The following is a 10,984-nucleotide window of genomic DNA, read 5'->3' as shown; positions in this document are numbered from 1 at the left end:
TCTTCTACGGATCATCCGATGGGGCTCAGCGAAGTCCAGTGGCTCTGGGGTTGCTTCTCTCTCGCCTGATTACTTCACGAGGGGTAAGTGGAGTCACGGGTCAACCAGTGCTGGCCTGTGCACACGCCATGGAAATTTCTTGTTCTTGGGCGGCGGACGGTGACTCAGAGCCTGCGTGGCTCCTGGGCCCTCAAGCACAGCTCTTCAACGAGACCTCTTGTCAGATCAGCCACTTGACTCTTCTTGGGCACCCTTCCCACACTCAGGTCCCAAACGTCCCCCCATTTATACCTTCCCCCCAGCCTCATGGGAGACTCTGGGGGAACCCCTCTCCCACCCCTATCCTGGTCTTAGACCCTATTCTCTTCAGGTTCTTTCGCCTAATGACCCATCCAACCAGCTCCCTTTGCCTGATGGTAGGGAGGCCTTGACGATCAAATCTGCAATCCTTACATGAGGAAGTCAGGGGAAGTATTTGTATGTAACCCCTTCTACTGCGACAGAGGAAGAGGACAAAAGAACACTTTCACCTCCCTACTCGAAGAGGCTGGATCATTCCCATTGTGGCGGACTGGATGATGGCCCCATTTCTTCACCCCTTTTGGCAGCCATGCCTCGCCACAGCTCAGGCACGGTGGAGCCGGTTTCTCTGCCTCTTCTCTCTGCACAAGGCCAAGAGACTTGCTTTGACCAACGGCCTAGGGCAGAAGTGAAAATGCACTGGCTCCTTAGGGGGCTTCGTGTGTTTCTGCTTCCCTCTTACCCCTCTGTCACTGCCTTGGGAGGAACATGCCCTGGCCACCCCTTTGTCCCAGGAGAATGAGAGACGCAAGGAGCAGAACCTCCCCAGCTGACCCACAGACCTGCAATGAGAAGTAGTGTGAGGCAGAGCTGAATCTCAGCCAACCTCCCTGAAAATAAGTGACTATTGGGCTTTGGGGTTGTTTGTTATGCAGCCTTCTTGTGGCAATAGCTAACTGATATACCTGTCCTTCCAGAGACCAGGGTAAAGCACTGAGCACTCGGTAGGTGCACAAAACATGGCGAGTGCTTACTGTTTGGTTACCAGTTGGGCCTTGCTGGCAGGCACCATAAAAAATTCGAGAATATCAGACCTGGAAGAGCCTTTGAAGGAGTATGGAGGGACAAACTACCCAGACTGGAGCTGTGACTTGCCCGCGGTCACATGGGGAATTTGTGGCAGAGTTTAGACTAACACTCAGGGCGGGTGGCTCCCCAACACAGTGAGCTGACTTCCCCGCTTCCTGTGGGCCAGCCCCATGATAACCACTGCTTCCTCCTGCTCCTGCCCTGGCCACATGTGTGAGCTCTGTGTCACTGTGCTGGGATTTTGATGGATGTGAAGTGGTGGAAAGGGAGGAGAGGCAGGAAGGCAAGGCAGGAAGAAGGTTCAGCCAGAGACAAGACCCCAGATGCAAGCGGGGGTGTTCCATTTGCACCCTTGTCTCCCTCTGGTGCCAAATGCCCTGTGGTGGGACCCACAGGCCAGGCCCCAGGCTGTGGGCCAGCTTCTGCAGCCTGGTCTGGGAGGGGAGCTTGTTCTCAGGTGCAGGAGGCCTGAAGACTGCCTCACCTGTCATCATTAACCTCTGGCTCCCCACATGCCCCTGGGAACCCAGTACAGACAGCCATGGGCTGGAGGAAGTCTGGGAAAAGGATGAGAGCCAGGGTTCAAGGGAGTGGGGGGGGCCTGCTCTTCTTTGATCTTTGCGTCCCAGTGATGTCACTCCCAGCTACAGGGCCTGGAGAGGCACGTCTGCACACTGCAGGGCCCCTTGGCTCAGAGTGGAACCCGCTTCTGAGATTCTTGCTAGGGGACAGCCCATGAATCTCCCCATGTGGCAGGAGCTGGAGAAGAAGGGAGGGCTGGGACAAGGATTGAAGGGGCTCCTGAGTCCACTCCAGAGAAAAGCTGGGCAGAAGAGAGTGGAAAGCGCACCAATCGGGTAGTCAGCAGACTGGGATTCGGCACCAACTTTGCATTTTATTAGTAACCGATAATAAGTCACTTGCTGTTGCTGGGCCTCAGTCTCATTCCGTCAAATGGCCGTGTGGGAAGAACTGCCATAGAGGGTGCCTCCAGCCTTGATATCCCGGATAGTATTGGGGTTGGGCATTTCCTGCATTCCTATGGAATAATAACAACAATAGTTCCCATTTATCCAGCCCTCAGCATGTGCCAGACCCTGAACCGAGCTCCTGCCGTGTTAGCTCAGCCCAGGCTCACAGCCATTCTATGAGGTAGGTCCTCTTACTGTCTCCATTTGACTGAAGAGGACACTGAGGCTCAGCAAGACTCAGTAACTCCCTTGTGTCCACACCGCTTGTCCCCGTGGAGCCGTGGTTGGAGCCCGGGCTGTCTGGCTTCAGAGCCCGCACTCCTGACCTCTCTGCTGTGTCTCCAGGGAGACACTCAGCTCCTCCCTGGTCTCTTCCTCCCAGGACCCCTCCTGGTACACCTCCTCCATCAAACACCTCCAGGCTCCAGTCTGCAAGAACCCCGGATGCCTGGAAGAAATCCCTTCAACCACGGGGATGAACACACTCTAACCACCATCCTCCCTGGGCTCGGCCCCCCACGATGCCACCTGCCTCTGGTGTGTGATCTTGGGAGAAATGGAATGTCCCACTGTCAGGAGGACAACGTGACAGCCTGGCTGGGGACCTAAGACCAACTCAGCACAGTCTGATGCCTTCTTCATCCTCGGATTTGTGGGGCCCAGCCCAGTGCCTGCCATGCAGTGGACGCTCTGTGAGTACTTGCTGATTGCATGCTGGGGTGATGGAGTAGCAGATACAGCAGGCAAAGGCCCACGGGTGCCCTCACTAGGCCGGAAACTGCTGCTTTATTCCTGTCCCTGAGCTCCCATAATTCAGGAGACAGGGAGCTACCAAGACCACAGAGATGAAGTGCCTCTGGGCCTCCACCCCACTGGAGGTCAGTCACAAACGTGGGAGAAGATCCTACCAGCACCTACTTCCTGGAAAGTCTTCCTCTTGCCTCTCCTTTGAGGCCACAGGCCCTTTGCATCTACTGTACCTTAATGAACCAACCAGGGAGTCGGAAGGTCTGCATGTGCCACACTAAGATGACTGCTGAGGAGAGAGGCACAATGGGGAGAAGGTGGCGGGTCTCCATGGCTCCTCTTGAAACCCCTGTGAGTCCATAGGCCAGGCATGGCAGGGTGGGGAATGTGGAGACCAGCTGCTGCCTGGTGTGACTGACTACAGTGGGGGACTGAGTCACAACATCCGCTTCACCACTAATGACACAGATGGCCTGTCAGAGCTGCAGTGACAAATGGGGACAGTAAGCCAGGTCCCCGTGTCACTCCCAGGGAGCCTCTGAACTCAAATCTGGCAAAACACGGGAAAACTTGGAGAGGTCAGGGCTGCATATAGGCTGAAGTGGGCTGGGGAGGGCCTGAGTCTGAGGGCTTCCCTGACCACCCTCAGTGTGTGCCCCTGCATGTGCCATGGAGCCTCCCTGGGCCTCAGTTCCCCTTCGTTCGTTTGTTCATTCATTCAGTCGTTCGTTCGGAGGTCACTGGTGAGCCGACAAGGGCAGGTTTGCTGTCCCCAGGCAGGCAGAGGTCAGGCTGCAGGGCCGCCCTGTGCTGGTATTACGCTCTATGACCTTGATCAGGTCACTTCCCATCTCCAGCTTCTCAAAATTCACTGTTCCTGGGAAGAGAGACTTTCTGAACTCTGGTTTATCAGGACCTTGAAAAGCCTTGATTTTATTCAGGGAGGCGTTGGCCCCACCCCGAAGTGTGCAGTCTGCGAATGCTCTCTCCAGCTCCTCTCCGGCCTCATCTGGGTCTTCCCCGTCACGTGACCCCCAGCCCCCCGAAGGTGACGTCCTGTCTCTTTGAAACCTAGCATCCTCGTGCCCTTTCCCTTCTTCAGATTCAAATCCTGCCCTTAGAAAAGGGCCAGATGGCTCCTTTATATTAAAGAGTAAATGACTGATATGGCTGAGGCTTTGCCTCTTGTTGAGGGTTGCATTTTGGGAAGGAAGCAAAGCCATCAGTGAGCTGAGCGATTAGAGGGTCCCTCGGGCACCAATGTACAAATGCAGGAGTTACTGTGGGTCAGAGGGACCTTCACAGAGCGGGGGGCCAGGACTCTGCGGACGCCAAGGCTCTTTAAGACCTGTCTTTGAGTAGATCAGCTCCTCAGGGCGCCCTGGCTCCACAGGACCCCAGCCCACCCCTCCTGCCTCTCTTGGACCCTCCTTCTGGTAGCACATATGGACCCCAAGAGGCAGCTGTTGCAGAGACTCCCGGGAACCCCACAGACCCACACTGGCTCCCGCCCTGCCCACGCCCCAGCTCTGAGCCACAAGTCCTGCTGGCCTTGAGCTCCTTTGTCCCTTTGCTCAGACCCACCTTCAGGGGAAGCACGTTCTTCCTGGGGTTTGGGAACCCTACAGCCTGATTCATGCGAGGAGCTCTTTAGTTTATATTCCCTTGGTCTTTCTACTCTTTAAAAAATAAAAGGGAAAGAAAAGGAAAAGTGGAAAGAAGGAAGGAAGGAAAGATGGAAGGAAGAGAGAAGGGAGAGATGGAAGGAAGAAAGGAAGGAAGGAAACTTGTGGTTTGGTCAAAAGAGTTTAAATGGAACTTTCTCTCCGTCTTCCTCTTCTCCCTTCTTTCCCCAGCAGCAAAGCACCAGGCTCTGCAATGAATGGGCAGGGACCCCTCTGGCTGTCAGAAGAGACAGGGACGCCGCCCTGCCTGGGGTGTGACTCAGGGCCACCAAGACCAAGGCCTCGGCCTCCTGCCCTCCATGGGGTGGACGTCTCATTTGGATGCGCTGACCAGGCCCAGGACGGGTCAACATGAGAGTCTTCACACGGCCCCCACCCCCGCCTCTGAGCGTTTCCTTGCTCCCGCACCTCACTTTTCATTCCCTGCTGTCCCCAAAAGTCAGAGGAGGGGGGAGAAGGCACAGTGTGCTCGCCATGCCCCACCACAGCCCTCTGTTTTTGTTTTCTTTTCTTCCCGCTGTGCGGTGTTCCCTCAGATCACCTTGTCGGGTGACTTGTGTGTTGCTGGCACCGGAATGTGAGCTCCATGAGAAGAGATGGGTCTTTCTCGTTCCCGCTGTCGCCATAGCACCCAGAGCTGTGCTGGCTCCGAACTAAGAAAATGCAAGGAGAGGGCGAGGAAGCCAGCTCACCCCACGACCCTGGGCTGCTGCTGCACCCCCAGCCCTCTGACCCCTCGGCACACATGCACCCACACATGCTCCTGCACACACTCGGACAAGCACACACAGTATGCACATACCGGACAGATCGAAAGGGGCTCTATTCTTCAGAGCTGCTGGGATGGGGGCAACAGGCTTCTGGGCACTGTGGGGAGAACCCTGAGGCCAGAGCCCTTCGCCAGGGCCCTGCCTGAAGAAGGGGAGGGCGACTCTGCTCTGCCACCCTCAGCATCCCTGAGCTCAAGGACAAAGGTGCAGGGCCATCTGAGCTGCCGTGGTGCTCCCCTGAGAGACTGACGGCCAGAGGCCGGGGAAGCGGGGACACCTGACCCTACCCCGCTGCACAGCCGACAAAACCTTTGGGGGCAGACTGAGGAATGCGCCCCAGATGGAGGGCAGGCAGGCAGGCGTGGTCAGCTCCCTGGCCCGCCTCGCTGCCCTTGGCTGGGAGGACAACATTGTTTGGAGGAGAAAGCGGAGTCTCTGCCAGAGCCAGTCTGGCCCGAATGGGGCTGGGGCTGGGCCCCCAGGAGCCCTGCCAAGAGGTGTCTGGGGGCCGCCACCTGTGAGCACGAGGGTGCTGGGGAGATGGAGGAGTCCTCCCAGCCATCCTTCCACAGGTCCAGGCCCCCCAGGCTGAGCCCACCGCCCACACGACCCTTTGTTCAGCGGCTCCCATAGCTCTCAGCATCCCCTGCGTCAGCGAGTTATTTCAAACCCTCCGGATGTCAATATTGAACACTAGTTTTTACAGATAGGGAAACTGAGGCTTAAATACGTTGTCATGTGCCCAGGGTCACATAGTTCGTGAAATGGTGGAATTGGGAGTCAAACCTGAGGTGGTGATGCCCCTTGGTCCCTTGTCCTCCCCTGTAAGTGCCTCCTCCTGTGGCAGATTTCACACCTGCGCTGCCCTGAGACCTGCTCTGGGCCGCCCCCTCCCCAGGCACAAGCTGAGGAGGTGGCATGGGAGAGGTGTCCACCCCTTCGTGCACCTGTGCCAGCCACATTGGGCCCAGAAGGTGGACGTGCTCCTCGGGGCCCAGCAAACATGTCTAATCCTGTCTCTCACCCAATGGACAGCAAGGTGCTGAAGGAGAGTCTCTCCTTCTGTGTCAGCACAGCATAGATTTCCTCTCAAGTTTTCCAGGCCCAGGAAAGGCTGCTGTTTAAGCAGGCAGACTTGGGCACAGCGAGTGTCCCGTTCCAGTCTCTCTCCTGCTGGACGCCACCTGACCCGCCTCACAAGGGTGAGTGGGCACGCCCCACGGAAAGGGCTAGGGCTTGGGGCTGGCACACAAATGCCCTGGAAGTCAGTGCGCCAGCGTCATTATCAAATAGCAAGGGGGCCCAGCGGAAGGAACGCCAACTTCCAAGCCCAGCTTTCTCCGTCACTGGCTGGGCCTCAGCTTCCCCGCTTTTCGAGTGGGGCAGATTTGCTAGATGCCCCTGAATGCCCATTCGGTTCTATTCTTCAGTGTCCTCCGGGCTGACCGAGGCCTGACCCCCCAGATAACATGTGTTCCAGCCCCTGTGAGCATCTGCTTTCCCACATTAGTGCTTTCCACACACGCTTTCCTCATCTCCACAGAGTGGGAGGGACGGCAGGGACCGGGAGTTCCTGCTGACAAACAAAACAGACAGATGTCCAGAGAGGTTATGTGACCTGCCCAAAATCACACAGCAGACTCAATGCCAGAACCCGGCTTTCCTTTCATTGCCTTCCAAGGGCCATAGTGGTTCATTTCAAATTGAGCAGCAGGAAAAGGAAGAATGGGGAGAAGAGTGAAATCAATCTGGAGAATGCAAGCGATGTTGGGGGCTGAGCAACATTCCCATCCCCTCTCCTCACAAGGCTTGCCAGCTATTTGGGGGAATGAGAGAAAGGCGGGCAGCAGGAGAGGCCCTGGGCCTGAAACCCAGCTTTCATCACAAGCAGTGAGCAGAGAGTACCTAATGACTCCAAGCTGTCCTGGAATATTCTCTCGGCGCTGGGGAGTTGCCGAGGAGTCTGGCTGCCGCGCACGGCAGCTGTGTGAACTGCCTGCCGGCAGCGATCCCGGCCACTGGGGACCACCAGCGACCACAGCCACGGGGCCACTGGCAGGGGGGCCAGGCGGTGAGAAGTTCCCTCTTTCCTGAGCCTAGATCTCAGAGCCAGCCCCACGAGCAAGAAGCAGGGCCGCATGGCCGAGGGGAATCAGGCCGCAGCTCCCTGTCCCTTCCCGCCAGCTGGCAGAATAGGCCTGGCCTCGGGTCAGAAGGGTACTCAGGGCCCTTCTCCCATCCCCACCAGGCAGACCTCATCACCAGGAGCAGTCCAGGCCATGAGGAGCCAAAGGCTCCTGTCTGTGAATGCCCCTCCCCACCCCTTCCTCCCACCAGCAGCTAAGTGCTTAGGCCTAGGTGCTAACCCCAGCTCTGCCATTTATGAGCTGGGTAACTTTAGGCAGATTACTTAACCACTCTGGGCAAGTTACTTAACCTCTGAGTCAAATACCAATCTCATAGGGTTATTGTGAGGATTAAACGAGTAAAGGGTTAACCAAGTCCGGGGCACAGGGCACTGGAGAAAAGGTGGTCGCTCTTGAATCAAGGCCCAGAAAAGGAGAAAAATTTACCCAAGGCCAGACACCTGGCAAGAGGCAGGACAGGGAACTGAACCGAGGACTCTGGAGGCGGCGAGTCCAGGGCACCTTCCTCCACAGTGGCTGCCAGGCGCACAGCCCCCTTTTGAGCAACCCGCCTCCGCCCCACTTCCGGCCTCCGCTTCCCCTTCCCAGGCTGCGCCATCTGCCCGGCTGCGCTCTGCCCGCCGCCTCCCGCCCCCACCTTCAGCCCCCTACGCCCGCCCCCGCCCCACTCCCTCTGCTCCCACCTGGTGCCTTGGCTCCGCCGTGTTTCTCTCGGAGGAGCTGCGTTAGCACCGCCTGTGTGCGAGCCTCCCCACCTCTGTTTACTGGTGTTTATCCGGTGGCGTCCTGTCTACCCTTCCAGCCTGGAAGCCAGAACTGCTTGTCCTGCCCCCTGGGTGCCATCCCCACTCCCTGGGGCTCTGACCTCTGCACACAGTGGGCGCCATGTAACGGCCACCGGCCAGCTGACATGGTGCCCGGTCTGGGCAGGGCTCAGTGGCTGACACAGGCAGGGATGGGAGGGCCCCAGAGAAAAGGGGGCTGTTTCTGGAGCCAGGGCCCAGATATTAACAGTCATAACATAATAACAGTCATAATAGAAAACGCCAGTTTCTGCTTCCTGCCGTGCAGTCCACGGAGGGCCCGGACTAACTGCGCTACGGCGCCTTCCCGCGAGGCCCTCTGCCGTGGCGCTGCCTGATGCAATTCTTGTCACTCCGATTTTTCAGATGAAAAGGTTCAGGAAAGTTCTCTTTGCTGGAGATCACACAGTTCTTGGGTGGTGGAGCCAGGATTCAAACCCAAGTCTTTTGGGGTCCAAATCACCAGCTTGTAATCACTGTACATACTCATTACCCACAGTGTGACCCACGCACAACCCGTGTCCACCTTCCCACCCTCCCACGCGGGATGCCCTTCCCACAGCCCAGCTGACTTCTCCAGGCGGGGAGTGGGTCCCAGCCGTCTCAGAGCCACCTACCAGGAAACCCGGGACCCAGTCAGCTAGCATAGCTGCTGCCATACACTCTGATATGCGACTAGTGAGAGTCTAAATGGATTCAGACTTTTAGAGGGCAATTAGGCAGAAGCTAGCAGAAATAAAAGAATGGCACATTCTTTGTCACAGAAATTCCTCTTCTAGAGAGTAATCACTCATGGGCACAACAGTACCAATACAGACATGTTTGCCGTGAGGGACCGTGGGCGGAGGGGTGCACATCCACGGATGTTCCCCTTGAGGGCCAGCGGGCGGAGGGGTGCACATCCGCGAATGTTCACCGTCAGGGCCCGCGGGCGGAGGGGTGCACATCCACGGATGTTCACTGTGAAGAAACTGTGGGCAGGGAGGTACACATCCACGGATGTTCGTGAGGACCTATGTGTTCATTAGTGGGAGCATGGCTATGTCAGCCCCCGTGCATCCACAGGGTGGCTATGAGGTGGCAGCTAAAATGAATGAGGCAGACTTATATGAACTGACGTGGGAAGCTCTCCAAGACATATGGTAAGCAGAGAAAAGCAAACTGCAGAACACTATGTGAGGTGCGTATATAAAACGCCCAAAACAAGTCCAAATGATACATATGCGTAAATGAAAGCCAACAAAACGGAGCGCCAAGAAAATGGAGCGCAGTGATACATACCCAACTGTAAACAGTAGTCCGCCGGGGAGAGAATGGGTGGGAGAGGGGGATGAAGCGGAATTGTTACCGATTACTTTGTGCATCTGTGTATTTTTTCTTTTGCTAATAACGTGTTCATAGTCCCCTCGTCTAATTAAAAAACAAAGCCAGACCCCAGGCCCAGGCTGCTGTCCACGGGCTGAGTCTGTAGAGGAAGCAGGCAGCGAGGGCGGATTTCTCAGGCTGCTGAGGGCAGTGGGGGCAGCTGAGGAGATGGCCCAGAAGTCGCTTGACCCTGTGGGAGGCCCCTGCGGTGTCCCCAGGGAAACTGCTGCCGGCGTTGCTCCTCAGGGCAGCTGCCTAAGAGCCCTGCAGTGGTCGAGTGCCCTACTCCCACTGACTTTGTGACCTTGCTGGCCTGACCAACCACTCCAAGATGGGCTGCTTGGAAACTATGATGCCCGTCTGGTGGATAAGGCAACTCAGAATCCCAGCCGACAGGACAGGGCCAGGGGGACTGTGGGAGCACGTGACCCCACAGTGGGACAGTGGGGAGAAGGAAGTGGGCGTCGGAACAATTAGGGTCGGCGTCCCTGCTGGAGGCAGGAAAGGGGCAGAGGCTCGTGGGAAGGACATGGAGGCCTGAGCCTGTGGAGAGCGTCCTGCAGCTGGACGGCCCAGCTCTGGAGCCGGGGCAGGTGACGAGCCACAGAAGGGGCCTTGCACTGCGATGTCGGGCCAAGTGTCCCTCGCTCTCCCAGGCCCTCACCACTGCCGTCCACCCCCTCCAGGAGACCCCCTTCCTTGCTTCACGGTTTCATGGCTCCTGGGAGCACTGACCCTGGAGTGGGTCAGAGCAGGTGTGAGCCTGCCTCTGCTCAGCTTTGCTGGCATGAGCAAGTCACCCACATCTCCTCGGCCAGAGAATGAGAAAGTCCAGTGCACGTCTCACAGGCCCATGGGGAGGTGACAACAGATAACATTAATAAAGCATCATTACGGTGCCTGATATGTAACTAGTGCTTGAGAAACATGCCGAGTGATTATTCCTGGGCACCGCTAACACCTGGGTGCTACAGGGGGCTTTTATTTTTTTTTAATTTTTTAAATTTTTTAAAGGTTGGCACCTGAGCTAACATCTGCGGCCAATCTTTTTTCCTTCTTCTTCTCCCCAAAGCCCCCCAGTAGGTAGTTGTATATTTTACTTGTGGGTCCTTCTGGCTGTGTTATGTGGGACGCCGCCTCAGCATGGCCTGATGAGCGGTGCCATGTCTGCTCCCAGGATCCGAACGGTGAAACCCTGGGCCGCCGAAGCAGAGCGCGTGAACTTAGCCACTCGGCCAGGAGGCCAACCCCAAGGGGTGCTTTTAAAAAAGGCTTTAAAGGCCACGGTCCAGTGGCCTAGTGGTTAAGTTCGGTGTGCTCTGCTTCGGCAGCCTGGGTTCAGTTCCCAGGCACAGACCTACACCACTTGTTGGCAGCCATGCTGTG

General features: G+C 56.9%; 1 long non-coding RNA gene across 1 annotated transcript; it reads right to left on the bottom strand.

The window, feature by feature from the left end:
• Nucleotides 1-1,286: 1,286 nt before the first annotated feature.
• Nucleotides 1,287-8,243, bottom strand: LOC111774112 (uncharacterized). The gene is made up of 3 exons (XR_011437359.1): nucleotides 8,114-8,243; nucleotides 5,055-5,166; nucleotides 1,287-2,149 (listed from the first exon to the last, which is right to left on the bottom strand). It is a non-coding gene; the product is annotated as an uncharacterized lncRNA (long non-coding RNA).
• Between the last annotated feature and the right edge of the window lie 2,741 nt (nucleotides 8,244-10,984).

This window comes from Equus caballus, chromosome 1 (assembly GCF_041296265.1).
Source record: "Equus caballus isolate H_3958 breed thoroughbred chromosome 1, TB-T2T, whole genome shotgun sequence".
In the NCBI taxonomy this organism is placed as follows: Eukaryota; Metazoa; Chordata; class Mammalia; order Perissodactyla; family Equidae; genus Equus; species Equus caballus.
Note: the sequence above shows the minus strand (reverse complement) of the source record. Positions and strands in the feature narration are given on the sequence as shown.